Genomic DNA, 15,600 nt, shown 5'->3' on the forward strand with positions numbered 1-15,600 from the left:
TATTGTCCTCTTTATGCAGTCAATGCTCTACCCTGAGCTATACCCCCTCTGCTCTTATCCTGTTTTTTATAGTAGAAGAAACTAAAGCACAGAGCATTTTGTAACTTGTCCCAGATCACCCAGAGCAAGTGGTAAAGCCAGGATTTGAGCCCCACTCAACTGCTTCTATGGCCCAGGCTATTACCACTACACAATACTCACTCCTGGGTAACAGGGAAACATTTGCCAGGGTAAGAAAAAAAATCAGAGTGATGACCCAATCCCTCAGGACTTACCAGGTTAAGGATAGGGTCCATCTAGTTTAAAATTTTTCAGTAGTTGAAAAACCAAAGTGACAAGCTCCTTTGCATTGGGCAGAAGGGATTTTTTTAAATCATTGTTTGTCCAAAGGATTTATTTTAAAGCGCCTTGCGCAAGCATTCCTGGTTTGTTTAAACAGTAAATTGGTTATTAAATAGCAGTATAATTTACCACAATCTAACTACACAGAACTTTTAAGTTTAAAATTTAGGTGAAAGTCATAACTAGGAAAAAAAATTAATTCCTATCATGGAGTTATCAAAAAGTCCAAACTTCAGAAAATGTCATGGAGTCAACATAGATGGGTTCTAACTTTACCTTACAAATCTAAAGGAGACAGCATTCATAGCTAAGAGACCAGGTTCACCGAAGAAAAAAATAAAACATGCTTTGTATGCTTTAATTAGTATATCACTGGGGAAAGACCATGTTATTTTACATTTTCTACTTGATGTTAAATGTCACTGACCTCTCTTCTCCAGAGCCAACAGACACAGTGCCCGGGGCCCATAATACTTCTAAGGGCCATGAAAATATTTTTGTTTCTTTTAAAATCAGAAGAAAACCAACACAAACCTTTAGGCAGAAGAAAAAGCTTTAGTATATAATATTAATAATGTCATCTGTATAGCAACATGTAGTGAAATACATTTTTTCATATTTTTTTAATGGAAAAAGAGTCCCATGAAGGCAAAAGTGCATAGAGCCCACAGAGTTCACACTGGATCCCTCCTCTTCTCCCCACATCATCTGCTCCACGTTCCAAGCATTTGGGGTCAGTCTCCATCTTACTGTTCAGGGCAGGAGGGAATAAGAGACAAAGGAAGGGAGTCATCTGGTGACTACTGATGCCCACGGGCCAGTGTCTTATAGTCAGCATCCTACTTGGGAGGACTGGGGAATTCTCCAAGAAGACGAGTCTAGTGGGCCATGCTACAACTGGATCATCAGTCTAAAGAAAAATTAGCCTTTTATATCCAGAAAAGACAAAAACTAATTCCATAAGATACACACACCCCAATATTCATAGCAGCAATATTTACAGTAGCGAAGACACAGAAGCAACCTAAGTGTCCATTGACAGATGAATGGATAAAGAAGATGTGGTACATATATACAGTGGAATATTACTCAGCAGTAAAAAAAAAAGAATAAAATGGGGGGCAGAGTGGTGGTTGTGGGATGAATTGGGAGATTGGGACTGACATATATACACTAATATGTGTAAAATAGATAACTAATAAGAACCTGCTGTATAAAAAAATAAATTAAATTAAATTCAAAAATTCAATAAATAAATAAATAAAATTCCAAAAAAATAAAATAAAATAAAAATTAAAAAAGAATGGAATAATGCCATTGCAGCAATATGGATGGACCTAGAGATTATCATACTAAGTGAAGTAAGTCAGACAAAGACAAATATCATATGATATCATTTATATGTGGAATCTAAGAAAAATGATACAAATGAATTTATTTACAAAACAGAAACAGACTCACAGACATAGAAAACAAATTTATGGTTACCAAAGGGGAAAGGCTGGGGAATCAATAAATTAGGAGCTTGGGATTAACAGATACACACTACTATATATAAAATAGATAAACAAGGTCCTACTGTATAGCACAGGGAACTATATTCAGTATCTTGTAATAACCTATAATGGAAAAGAATCTGAAAAAGAATATATATATATTTATATATATAATATATTTTATATATATTTATATATATAAATCACTTTGCTGTACACCAGAAACTAACACAGCATTGTAAATCAACTATACTTCAATAAAGATGATTAAAAATTTAAAAATTAGCCCGAGAGCAGAATGTCTGTCAGTGGGAAATGATATAGATATTGATGGGTACCTTGATTTGGGTGTAAATGGGGGTATACACCGAAAAGCCAAGTCAAGTGGTCATGGACACCCCAACATAACCAGCCACTGCACAGTCAAACCCTTGGACACAAGGCAGGCAATGTGGACAAAAGAAATCCAGAGCCTCATCAGAAACCATTTGAGTCTTACACACCGTCTCCTCTCCTCACACACAGTTTTACTTTCTTCTTGGAGAGAAAGGTCCCGCGGGGCCCTCATTGCTTTTTCCGCCCGACGTGACCCACCCTGACTTGAGGCTCCATTTCTGCAATGTCACAGTTGACCGACTGAACATCAAACCTGGTCCCCACGTGCGTGTCAGCTGTAGGAGAAGCGTCACCCTGACATGGACCCCCACCCATCGGCTGTGTGTGTCACCAGCCAGATCAATCCCACTCTGCTCCACATGCTTAGAAACCAAGACTAATAAATCATTTGCCCGCTCTCAGCCCACAGACGGTAAGTGTGGTTCAATGCAGGTAATTATTTAAAAAAATGACTTTGGGAGCAAAAAATCAAAACTTGGGAGTCTGTGTCTAATAGAAAAGGCCTGCAAAGAGATTTGGGAGTTCTAACGACACCAAGGAGCAGGTGAAAGGTCTCGGAGCCTGACAGTAGCTGGGCAGCCTGATTGACAGAATCGATCCTTCTCTCCAGCATCACCAAGGCCTGGATCTGTTCGCCTCTGGGTCCCCGTGCCAGGTGGCAGGAGGCGGGGCAAGGGTATTCCCTCCTGCTTCAATGTGTCCGCAGAAAACAGCCCCACCAACCGAACAATTACCAAGACTGTCAGCGCGAGAAGGTGTTGGGACAGTGACATGGTTAGGTAAAAGCCTCAGGGCCTAAGTTGAAATGTTCCAACGAGACATATTAAACCACTCTTTATGTTTCCACCCCCATCTTCCCTCCAACACCCCCCTTTTCAAAACACGTATTTTTCTTGTCCCTTTAACTTTCACAAGGATGTTATGGTTTCTGCAAAAAAAGTAGCATGAATGACATGTCTTTATTATCTCAGCTGTCACTCACTATTATGATCGATCCTCCCCTAAGCTGGAAGCTCCCTCTCTGTTTCCCAACGTGAGCCGTTGGTTGATGCTTTGGCCTGCCGCTATTTCGTAATGAAACCATCCTCTCCTAAGAGACTTCCAAGGATTCCCTTGCTCTGTGAGAGGTAAAAGACTCAGCCTCTTCTCAGATTCCCTCTGAACATTTTGTTTGTTTACTGCAGAAGGAGATTTTCTGGATGTCATTCAGAGCTGAAATTTTCATATCAATTATCAGAAAGCTCTAATCCATTGTCTAGTAGAAAATGGCATTATGCCAAAGCAGAATTCAACCATGGCTCTTTGGACCCCTCACAATCGAATGCCTCCAACAAATATTGTTAACCAAGGTGATTGTGTTTTCTCCAGAAATGGATGAATATCCCCGATGCCCAAAGCAGCCCTCAAGTAGGTTAATTCAGTCAACCAATGAATTATGTGCATAAAATTAATTCAATTGATTGTTTGACAGAACTGTTCCATCTTTACATCATTCAATAACTGTCTTTAATTTTTAAATTGTATATATTTAAGGTATACAATATGATGATTTGACATACACATAGTGAAATGATTACTACCATCAGGCTAATTAACATCTTCATCTCCTCACATAGTTACCATTCTTTCTTTCTTTTTTTTTTTTTGTGGCGAAAGCTCCTGAAATCTACTCTTAGCAAATTTCCAGTATTCAAAACAGTATTATTAATTATAGTTATCATTGCTGTACATTAGATCTTAGACTTAGCCATCCTACATAAATTCAGCTTTGTACACTTTGACTAACACTCTCCCATTCCCCCCACCTCCCTGCCCCCAGTGACCACCCTTCAACTCTCTGCTTCTCAATAACTGTTGAGTGTCTGCTTGGTTCTGGGCAATGTGATAGGCATTCAGGATACAAGGATTAAAATGTTCTGGTCCCACCTAATTTCAAGGAAATCACAATCAAAAGTTTCACATCTATGTGGAGAGCTTTGGCAACTTCTTTTAACCACAGCAAGAAAAATGGGATTCATGTAAACGGATGAATGGGATCTCAGAAAAATAGTGCTAGAACCAGGTACATTCTCACCCCAAGTGAAAGAAAAAAAAATCCTATAAATTCATGGTATAGAATTTACCTTGAGCTGTGAAAGATATGGAGTGGTGTGCTTTAGAAACTTGCTGACACTACAGGTTATATTCAAAGGCATGGAAGCAAACCTAAGTACTTAGCTTCAGAAGAAATGCAGTCAGTGCCTGGGAACCAATTCCAGGGAGAACGTCATGGTTATCACCACCCAGGGGTGAGCGCACAGGGCCAGGCATGTTTTAGACACTGATGAAATAGCACTCTCTTCATTACCATTCCCAACATTAACAGGGCAAGGTGAGGAAGGAAGTTAACACCTGTTTTCAGAATGCACATACTTCTCTGTAGATTCAGAAAATATTCAGCTTTAGTGGACATGGAATTATGATTACCACAAACTGCACAGCATGTAATTAACTGCCAAATTCCCTTTGAGTTGCTTCAGAGTCAACCCCATAGGTTGATTGAAGAACTTGTTGTGTTGATAAGCTCTAAACTAATTCTCACTGGTAACAATTCCTCAAAAAGCTGAAAACCAAACACGCACACACAAGCTAACCCGGGTCTTGTGAGTCCTGGAGCCACACCAATGACAGGGCCAATAATTGTAGCTTAATTAGCACCTTTTCATAGCAAAGCCTGTCAAGGTGAGGAGCAGAAGATGCAGTAATCATGAAATCACTCAGCAGTGCCAAGGCAACAGATGAGAAGGAACAAAGGAGAAAGATAGAGAGGCTGCATCTTAAATGTGCCAAAGGAAGATGGCAGCAAACAAGCTCGAGTGTTTTTCAGGTGTATTATATGAATGGCATCCCAGAAAGAAAAAAAAACTGTATTAAAAGGCAACAACTGGGCTTCCCTGGTGGCGCAGTGGTTGAGAATCTGCCTGCCAATGCAGGGGACACGGGTTCGAGCCCTGGTCTGGGAGGATCCCACATGCCGCGGAGCAACTGGGCCCGTGAGCCACAACTACTGAGCCTGCGCGTCTGGAGCCTGTGCTCTGCAACAAGAGAGGCCGCGACAGTGAGAGGCCCGCGCACCGCGATGAAGAGTGGCCCCCGCTCGCCACAACTAAAGAAAGCCCTCACACAGAAACGAAGACCCAACACAGCCAAAAATAATAAATAAATAAATAAATAAATTTTTTTTTAAAAGGCAACAACAACAAAACAAGATCACATATAGACCAATCAAAATATTCTTAGGAAACAGCTCTCTGAAAACTTTCGAGATTTTCTTCTTGGCCACAATCTGGACTTACCTGGGAGAGAACCAACCGTGGGAATGCAGTTGGGATTGAGCACAAATCATTAGGAGGCTGTGTAACTCACTCATATTGCACATCTCACCTCCGGGGTGGGAGGTTGCCCGGTTCAAGACCTGGAGTGCAACTCAAGGTCACTCCCAGTGAGGTCATTCTCTCCCCTCCCTGACCATCCAGGTGGAAATTAAAGATCCCAGGATACTTTTCAAAATAGCACAGAGGATCACTTAGCTTCCTGACTTCAGTCTCAATAAAACCCAACTTAATGTTCCTGACTGGGAATGAGTCCTTCTTGAATATGGGAAAGTCTGTGTTCTAGTCCACAATTATTAAGCTGTCCTTTGAGCACTGTAATTACTTTATAATCCACAGAGGACTTCAAGATACTTGGAGAGTGAGGGATTCTATGACAGCATTCAATTCTATTGTAATTTATAATTGAATTTATCCATAGAGAAACAGTTGGTCACTAAATGACAGTGTCGTCTAGGGAGAAAATTCACAGGTGTAGGCTTTACAAGTATCAGAGGGCTTAGCTCCAAGAAAATTCAAACTCCAAAATAAGAACTTTCAAGAAAAACGTAGCTTTTGGGTTGAGTGTTCATATTTTCAAAAACATATTCTCCAAAAGTAACATTTTAATAACTCAATCCCCTATTAGTTTGATATATACTCAAATTTGGGGGAAATAGACCTGATGTGTAATGAAGATAAACCTAAACAGTTTCCATTAATTTCTCCTATTGAGGAGAAGTTTGTCCCTTGAATAACATTGGGTAGATGTATGTGCTTTGTTTTAAAAGAATTAAGAAAATTAAAAACCTACAAAATGCATTAATTTTATACTGACTTGTTGCAAGGAAAATAATAAGAAGTAAGTAAGTAAGAATGTCTTAAAGTAAAGTAACCTCATTCTATACATCAGAGTTCATATGGACAGCCATAAAGGACATGTTTAAACGTAAATATTGCGTCTGTAATCTATCTTTCAACCTGCTGATCTGAAAGATATTTCCATAATTGGAAATTAGCAGATTTCTAAGAGAAAAGAGCAAAGGATAGGATAATGTGGTATTTTATCTGTTGATTCATGAAAAAATTATCCCAACACTTAGCAGCTTTAAACAGCAAGCATTTATGTTCTCATAGTTTCTGTGGGTGAGGAATGCAGGTGTGGCTTAGCTGGGTGTCTTGAGGGAGCCCAGGGTCTCTCACAAGATTCAATCAAGATGCTGGTCAAGATATTGGTGTGGGTCTCATCTCAAGGCTCAGCTGGGGAGGGTCCTACTCTCAAACTTGCTCATGGTTTTTGCCAGGACTCAGTTCCTCACAGGCTGTTGGATTGACTAAAGTCCTCAGTGCCTTGCTGTCTGTTGGCGAGAGGTCTCCCTCACTTCCCCCACTCCCCCCCGCCATGGGCTTCTCCATAGGGAAGCCCACAACATGACAGCTGGCTTCATCAATGCAAGAAGGGAGGCAGCAGGAGGGAAGCCAAAGTCTTTCTATAACCTAATGCCAGAAGTGACATCCATCACTTTCCAGAATTCTATTTACTAGAAATGTTTCACTGGGTCCAGCCCACATTCAAAGAAAGGGGATCACACAAGGAGGGGGGATCATTGGGGGCCACCTAAGAGGCTGCCAGCTGCAGGCATGTACCTATGTAGTGAAGAATGATCTTTACCCAAAGAGAGGTCTGGCTCTGTCCCAGCTCTGTCCGAGTTCATATGAACAGCCATAAAGGAGGTAACCTCTAAACCTGGGAATTTCCTGAGTGACAGTAATGTATTTGTTATTCATGGTAGGTCCCTGGATAGTTTATTCTAAGAAGGTGACTCAGGATGGGGGGCTGGCTATGAGAAGGACCAACCATGTGATTAGAGAGTTTAGGCTTTGAGCCACCTGATACCAGCAGGCCTTCCAAGGAGAGGAGGGGGCCTAGAGATTGAATCACATGGTCAAGGATTCAATCAATCATGCCTACATAATGAAACCCTAAAAAAACTCTGGACTCTGAAACTTGGTGAGCTTCCCAGGTTGGCCATACTCCATGCATATTGTCACATGTCTACTACAGGAGGATAACACATACGTGAGGACACTGAAGCTTTACATGTGAGACATTCCTGGTCTCAGACTCTGCCCTATGTGTCTCTTCCTTTGGCTGGTTCTGACTGGAATCCTTTTGTTATAATAAAACTTTAATTGCAAGTATAGTGCTTGCAAGTATAAAGTTCTGTGAGTTACTCTAGCAAATTACCAAACCAGAGGAAGCCCACAAAGACCCCCAAATTTATAACTAAATGGTTTCATGTGAGGGTGGCCCTGAGGACACTCACTCTTATAGCTGGTGTCAGAAGTCTTGGGCAGACTTGGCAGTCTTGGAGGACCGTGCCCTTCACCTTGAGTTTGGCTAACTGCAGGTAGTACCTAAGAGACTTTTGCCATTCTATTATTCCAAAAGGAATTGTCTATTTTGTTTGTGGATTCATTCGTTTAGGTTTTGGTTCTATTTCTGTTTTTTAGGACAATCCCCTCCAAAGATGTCCTAGGTAAGAAAGTGGGGAAACTATTGCTATTCTTTAAAAAACCCCAGTCCCATCGAGTGAGCACTCCCAGTCTAAGGGAGCCTCCAGGACACTGGTGACCACTGTGTCAGAGCAGGAGAGCTGGAAAATGAACATGACAATGATATGAGTTTATCAATCCCACCAAATAAAATGGCAGCCAAAGTATTGAAATGTTTGCCAGTTCAATAGCATAGTAAATATTTTGAGATTTCTGTCTCAGTATATTTTACTGAATATATTTTAGACAATTTGAAGTTTAGATTATTCCTTCATCGTATTCCCCCACAAAATAAATATTTACTGAGAGTCTTCTATGTGCCAAGCACTGACATAGTGCTTTCCAGCATGCCTCCATTTAATCCACAAAAATTATGCCATGAGTTAGTTACTATTACTGTATCTTACCTTGTATTTTACGTATGAGGAAACTGAGGAACAGAGAGATTAAGCTGGCGAGAAAAATAACGTTCTAAATTCATACTGAAAAGCAAGTTAGCAGATCCTATACCAATTCTTAGTAAGATCATTTTTACTTAGGATGTAAAATTGATTGATAAACATTAGACTTTGACTTTTCATTGCTGTGGACAGATCCCTGTAAACTTAATTGGTTTTTACAGGCAATTGAAATTATGCATAAAATTTTAAAATAATTTTTTTAACTATCTTCTTATTACAAAGATTGCAAACTCAGAAGATGCAGGGGTTGGACAGATGATGTGAATGAGTGAGTGGGGCCTTGGTGAACCCAGGAATGCCAGCCCCATCTATAAGAAGCAAAGACCACATGGACCCCCATTGCAGCCTGTAGGAACTGGGTCCAGCATTTCCTGACTACAGGCTTTTCAAGAAAGTCCCAAAAACCTGGAGTTTCCTGTGAAGACTTCTGATTTTTAAATGTTGCCAACAAATTCTTTTTTTTTTAATTCTGTAAGCTAAGCAAAGCACATTGGTGGTTCAGAATTTTGACCTAGAAAAATTAGCAAAGAGAAAAGAAAGTTAATTTTTGTTCATTTGATCCCTGTGAAGAATCAAATCAGATATCCTGGTCCAGGATTGGTGCCATAATAACTTGACTCCATGGAGTGGATCACTTCATAGAGTAACTCTCCACCTCTCAAACGTTGCAGACACAGCACTGACAAGGGAAAGACAGCTAAGAAAGGTCCCATGAAGTCATGAGCTCTTGAGGTTGGGAGAAATCTTAGAAGATGAGATAGTCCACTGAAGGAATCCCTTCTACAAGTATTTCCAACAAATAATTACCCAGCTTCTTGAATCTCCTAGGGGACTAACTTGAAGGCAGCCCATCTCACATGTAAAGACCTGCAAATGTTATAAAAATTCTTCCTAATACTGGCTTGAAATGTGCCCTCCGCTCACTGCTCCTAGTTCAGTTTTCTGGAGCCACATGACAGCTCTTCTGATATTCATAGACATCTGGTATACCCCCAGTCTTCTCTTATCTCGACTTAACAACTCTCAGCCTTTCCTCATACAAATGCTCTGGGAATTTCTCAGTACTCTGGTCACCCTCTTCTGGGCCAACTTCATGATGTAAGTCTCCCTTTTAAAACAAAGTACCTAGAAATAAACATGCAGATGAGCTCAAACTGCCCCTCGAAATAACATGACACTCCATACAAAGCCAGGCTACAGTCCCAGTGAGAAAAGCCTACAGCACACCGTGTGACCAATGTGGATATATAACTGAGGGGTCAAGATGAAATAGTCAAACATCTACCTCAAATTTTTAATTTTAATTTTGTAATTTAAGAATTAAATGCCATGCTTATTCTGAATCCCATAGTTTATTATAATAGATTCATTTAGAACTGTGGCTTCTAAGAATTCCTACCCACTTGTCTTCACAAAAATTATTCACTCTCCATTTGCATCTTTGACATCATCTTTGCTACCACTAGAGCCTCTTTTGGAATCATGTAAAAAAGTTTTCCAGAGCACACCATATTCTGTTCTAAGTTGTTCAAAATGAAGTCTTTTTAAAACGTTTCACTGACATACAACATGCATATACAGAAAAATACACAAATTCATGTATGGCTTGTTGGTTTTGCACAAAGTGCGCTGGCCCTTGCACCCATCACATGGCCATCACCCCAGCAACCTCCCCCTTTCCCTCTTTCAGAAGGTGATCACTATCCTGACTTCTAACACAGTCGATCAGAGCTGCCTGGTTTGGAATTTTATATAAGTGCTTTTTTGTGTTTAGCTCCTTTGGTCAATGTTCATCTATAATGTTTCATTTTGTAGTTGTAGTTCAAGGAATATGGCACTGTTTAAATCTGTGTGTGGTGCATTTACTAAAAATTTTCACCCAAGCCACAAAAGTCCATTTGCATAAAATTAGGCAATTAGGATTTTTAAATTCATCTCATAGATTTGGGTGTGTGATTTCCACAATATAACCCCTTACAGGTTGGGTTTTGTAGAGTGATCTCTAAAACATCAGTGAAAGACTTGTTTAAACTAACATTCAGCTTTTAAAGTTGTGAGGTCATACACCTGGGAATAATCACTAAATTGATGTTAAATTTCTTTGCCTCCTTTTTAAACTGATTCTATCAAGGGGCTCTGAAAGCATCAAAACTAGCATTAACTGAGGTATTTTTAGGGTAATATGTCTTCCTAATAATATTTTCTTCCTATAATATGAGAGACTTTGTTAGAACCTGAATATAAGGTGACTTTTTTTTCTGATTGATAACTTTGGTAGGAAAAAAAAAAACATGCATTCAGGCATAAATAGTGTCTCATATTGACCTCTTTTCACTTGGGTCCCCCCATTGTCTCTTACTGAGTTTGTGATCAGTTAAAATACCCAGATGTTTTGCATATGAATTCCTATCAAGCTATTATCCCCAAAGTATGTACATTTATACTTATACTCACACTTTTAGCTAAATATAAATTTTTACATTAAAATTTTATATTGAGATCATCTTGCATGTATATAATGCTTAGGATTTTTCAAAGCACTTTCAAATGCATTATCACAACAATTTGATGCTATAGCTCAGGGAATGAATTATTACGCACATTTTATAGATATGAACATAATTATCACTGCTAGGCTTCACTTTGTTTAAAGGGATAATGCTCATGTTTTATAAAAGGCTCATTCAAATGGAAAAAAATACTATATAGCAAAATCAGCAAAAAGTCACGGTATTTGAATATTCACCAAAAAACCACAAAGAGTAAGCAAGCACATGGGAAAATACCATTGCTATAAATAAAAGAAAAGCAAATTGAAATAATGAGTGCCATTTCAGACCTAGTACATGAACAAAAGAATGAGGCAAAATCCAACACTGATAAAATTGCAGTGAAACTGTTAAGCTTATTACTTGCTGGTGACAATATAAATTAGAATAATTCTCTTGAAAAAGTAAGTTGACAATATATTTTTAATGTCAAAAAAGTCATATCCTTTAATCAGTCATTTCCATGTGTAAAATTTATACTTTAGGACATAATTTAGAAGAAGAAAACAAGTTATTTGCAGGAAGATGTTCATTGAAGAATTATTTACAATAATAAGAAAAGGAAACAATAATATTGTTTAAAATATTTTTTTTGAATAAATAAAAAATATTTATTTCAAATAAATAAAACAAATAAAGCTTTGCTCAAATGACCTGATCACCCTATCTCTCTCTTACCCATATAATTCTATACTTTGGAAATATAGGAGAAAAAAATTGCTGTTTCTCCATCCTACCACAATTGTTTGTGCCCAATATTCCCAAAGAGGAATGCATTGCATTTCATACAAATACCTTCACATCAAACTTCCTCATCTAATTATGCAGTTAAGTTTGCATTTGTCTCAGAACAGTCTCTGTTCAACTCCTAGCCAGAGAAGGCTAATGGGCTTCAAACCCACATGAGAACGGTGCTCCTCAAAGCAGAGAGTGGGCAGGGATCTCTGCCCACAGACAAATGAATTGTGTGATGAAAATACATTGGCATGAACCTCCAGACACCCTGAGCAATTGCTTATCCGATGACTGCACCCTCTAAACACTTCAGAGGCTCACCATGTGAGCATGCACCCAGAAGGCACCTCTCTTGTGGTGTAAAAGGCACAGTAGATTCCCAACACCTCACTCTTGGGGGAGAGAGGGCTCCATCTATGCCATTCATAACAAGCACAGACCAAAGAAACATCATTTAGACTCTAACATGAAATTTGATTTTCTCTTAGAAGGGAAAATGTTTGGTTGTTTGGTATATTAGCTGGGATGTACAGGGACTACCTGGAGGAGGAAAGCAGGGTATTCGAGGGAGTTTTGCAACTCAAACAATCTAGTGCCTTAACTTCCCTTCCTAGGGCACAGCAGAATCCGCTCAGACCACAGAAACACTGTGCTCAAAGTCCCAACTGCACAGGTCCCTTGTCACTTCATGACGTGTTGATTGTTCTTGACAGGCAAGGAATAGAGCAGGAAACTGCCACCTTGCACCCATCTGACTTGTCTCTGGGCAGACGAGCCTCGGTTTGGGCTTTGTTGAGCTCTACACGATGGCTGGAGCCCCGCCTTCTGTTAACCCCTCTCACATCGGATTCACTGTAAAACTCAGACCAGCAAGTCTAGGGCAGTTAAATATACAGCTTGGGTAATTAAACGGGTTACAGATGAATATTATTTAGTCTGCAAACTACCCTGCAAAAGGTTCCAGAGGGTTGTGTCTTGAGGGTTGTAGCTCATTTGTGTGGTTTTGCCAGGAAATGGCTAACACCTGCAAGCGTTTCTATGCAGTTGGGCCCCCGGGACTGGCTACCTTGTATATACAAATCAGCCTCGCCTCTAGGCCGGGGAGTCACGATAGTCTCACATGGCAGAGGATGGCAGTCAAACAGGGCCTTATTAGCAATGCCTTTGGAGAAAACAGCTCAGCTCACTGTGTGTGGAACTAGCATTTTCCACCCATGTATGTCTTCAGGCAACCAATCTTAGGGACACCGGCATTAAAATAAGCCCCTTGCATGCTCCTTATCCACCCCAGGCCTTCTGAAAGTGCACTAGTTTTTCATGAAAAAGCTACCTCACAGACGGAACCATTTTCAGAGAACAATTTCTCTGTCCCTCTAGATCAGGGTTTCTGCCTACAGCATCTGGGAATGCTCCCTAAACCGGCAGGTAGAACTGGCAACGGGTATAACTACGGGGAGAGGTTCTGTAGCTTTTGTTTCCCAAAGACTGTGACTTTGCTCTGCCTGGTGTAAATGCTCCAGTCTCTCAGAGCAGTGGGAATCTTATGAAAGACTTTAAGAGAGTGTGAGCCATCTCCTCCTCTTTCCGGGCATGCAGCAGACCCTCCTTCCCAGCATCCCTTGCTGGCAGGTGTGGCCACATGACTGGGTCCCAGCCAGTGCGATGTGGGAAGGAAGATGGCGTCTGACTTGGCCAAGGTTTTAAGAAGTGGCTGACCCTCTTTCACATCCTTTCTCCTTCTACCAGTGCTTGCAGAGGATGGCAAGTGTGTAGGGCATGTGGAACCAGAAGGCAAAAGGAACTGGATTCCTGAATCACTGTGTGGAAGAAAGCTTCCTGCCAGCCAGGAACAGCTGCCTCAAACTATGGACCAAAAAATAGAGTTCTAAGGTGTTGAGTCATTATACATGTTTGTATAGAGTAGGCTGATCTACTTTAACACAGAAAGTGAGCAACATGGTCAGATTTGCATTTTAGAATGGACCTCACATTTCAAATATAGTTTTTGTGATGAAGAGAAACATCAGGCTTTCATTTTACTGCAATACTTTTTGTATTATCACTTTTCAAAGTGCCCGATACATCCCATCATTCCCAAAGCGCCAAAATCTTAGACAACAACAAAAAAAGCATTTTATTTATGGATTGGCTGCTGGGTCATCTCCTTCAGATATCGAACACAAGGGCAAAGAGTCTTCCCATGCTATTTCCCTAAGTATTACATCCAATTTTCCCTTGAATATCTCTAGTTCTAGTGTCTTGACAGCTTCCTGAGCAAAATTATTCTACTGCCTGATTGACCTTCATGGTTCAGAATGTTCTCTTTCCTCCGTGTCAGACTTTAGTTTTCCTTCTTCTAACTTAAGACTGGCCAGACTCCAGTGAATGAATTAGCTCTATAGTAAAACTCAGAAATATGGTTTTAAATGACTTAAATTAGTCTTGATTAAGTTCTCCCTGGATGAGATCTCATTTAATCATCATAACAAGGGTATGAACATGATCTCCATTTGATTGGCTCTGGGATTTCAAATAACTCGGCCATGGCTACAACACAAGGAGCGAGATCATGTCAGAGATGAGGGCTGATGAACACAAGCACAGACCCATCCCAACCCACTTGGCTTCCTCCCCTGCAAGTGATAGAAGCACTTTGGCCACTGACTCATGTTCAAGTTCCTCAACAGTCTGGGGAGATAAAGCTTTGAATTCATTGAGTATTTTAAGAAGGGTCCATTTCCCAGGGTTGGAATGACCTTGTTTTCACAAGCACTGTAACTCTTTTGAGAGTGGACCAGGGAGAGCCTTTTGTAGGCAGGAGGTATATGAGGCAGTAGATTGAAAAAAAATTACCATCTCATGGCTCAAAATGGGCTTCCAGAAATGATCTGAAAAGGAGTTGGGAAATTTGGAAATTTTATATTGGTCTTGATCGGGTCCCTCTGTTTATGAGTTAAGAATCTGAGACTGGGGACCTGGGTGTCTCTCGTCTTCTCCTTCCGTTCCTTGCCCTCCCATGAGTAAGAGGAATGGTGCTCCCAGCCTCCAGCACACCCTCACACTCCAGCAGTCCTTGTTCAGTGACCACAGCTGGTTTCTGCTGCGGGCAGGATCAGCCTTCCCAAGCCAGGAGAGAGGCATTCACACCCACCACGCTCCCCTCCCAGGACAGAGGGGCTGGGACTCGGGGGCCAGGCAGCCCTGAGCAGCCGGTAGCTGTTAATGAGGCTGTTCCAAGCTCGTCGCCAGGGCTGGGTAATGAGGTCAATATGAAAACAATTGGGAGACACGTTCACCAGGAAACACAGGCAGAGTGGAAACGGCCCAAACTTATGTCGTAGAGTCCAAACGCATGGAGTCAATTGCCAGGAAACATGACATAACCTTTCAAACTCAGGGAACATCACTCGGAGAGCAGGCTGCCCTGCTCTTTTCCATTTCACTGCTGCCCCCGACGCTGCAAGTCACTGTAAATAATAGTCCAGTCTCCAAATCTGTGCTCCTTTAATGAAACATGCACACGCAGCATCGAGTTTGACACTGGGGCACACACACGCACACACACACAAGCATACATATGTGTATATATGCATACAAACATACATGTATATACATGTCCTGTGTATATACATTTTTAAATTTATTTCAATCCCTTCCAACTTAATATTTTATATCCTTTATTAGAATATTCATCTTAGCTTATATTTTGAACAGA

Source organism: Eubalaena glacialis, chromosome 2 (assembly GCF_028564815.1).
Source record: "Eubalaena glacialis isolate mEubGla1 chromosome 2, mEubGla1.1.hap2.+ XY, whole genome shotgun sequence".
Lineage (NCBI taxonomy): Eukaryota > Metazoa > Chordata > Mammalia > Artiodactyla > Balaenidae > Eubalaena > Eubalaena glacialis.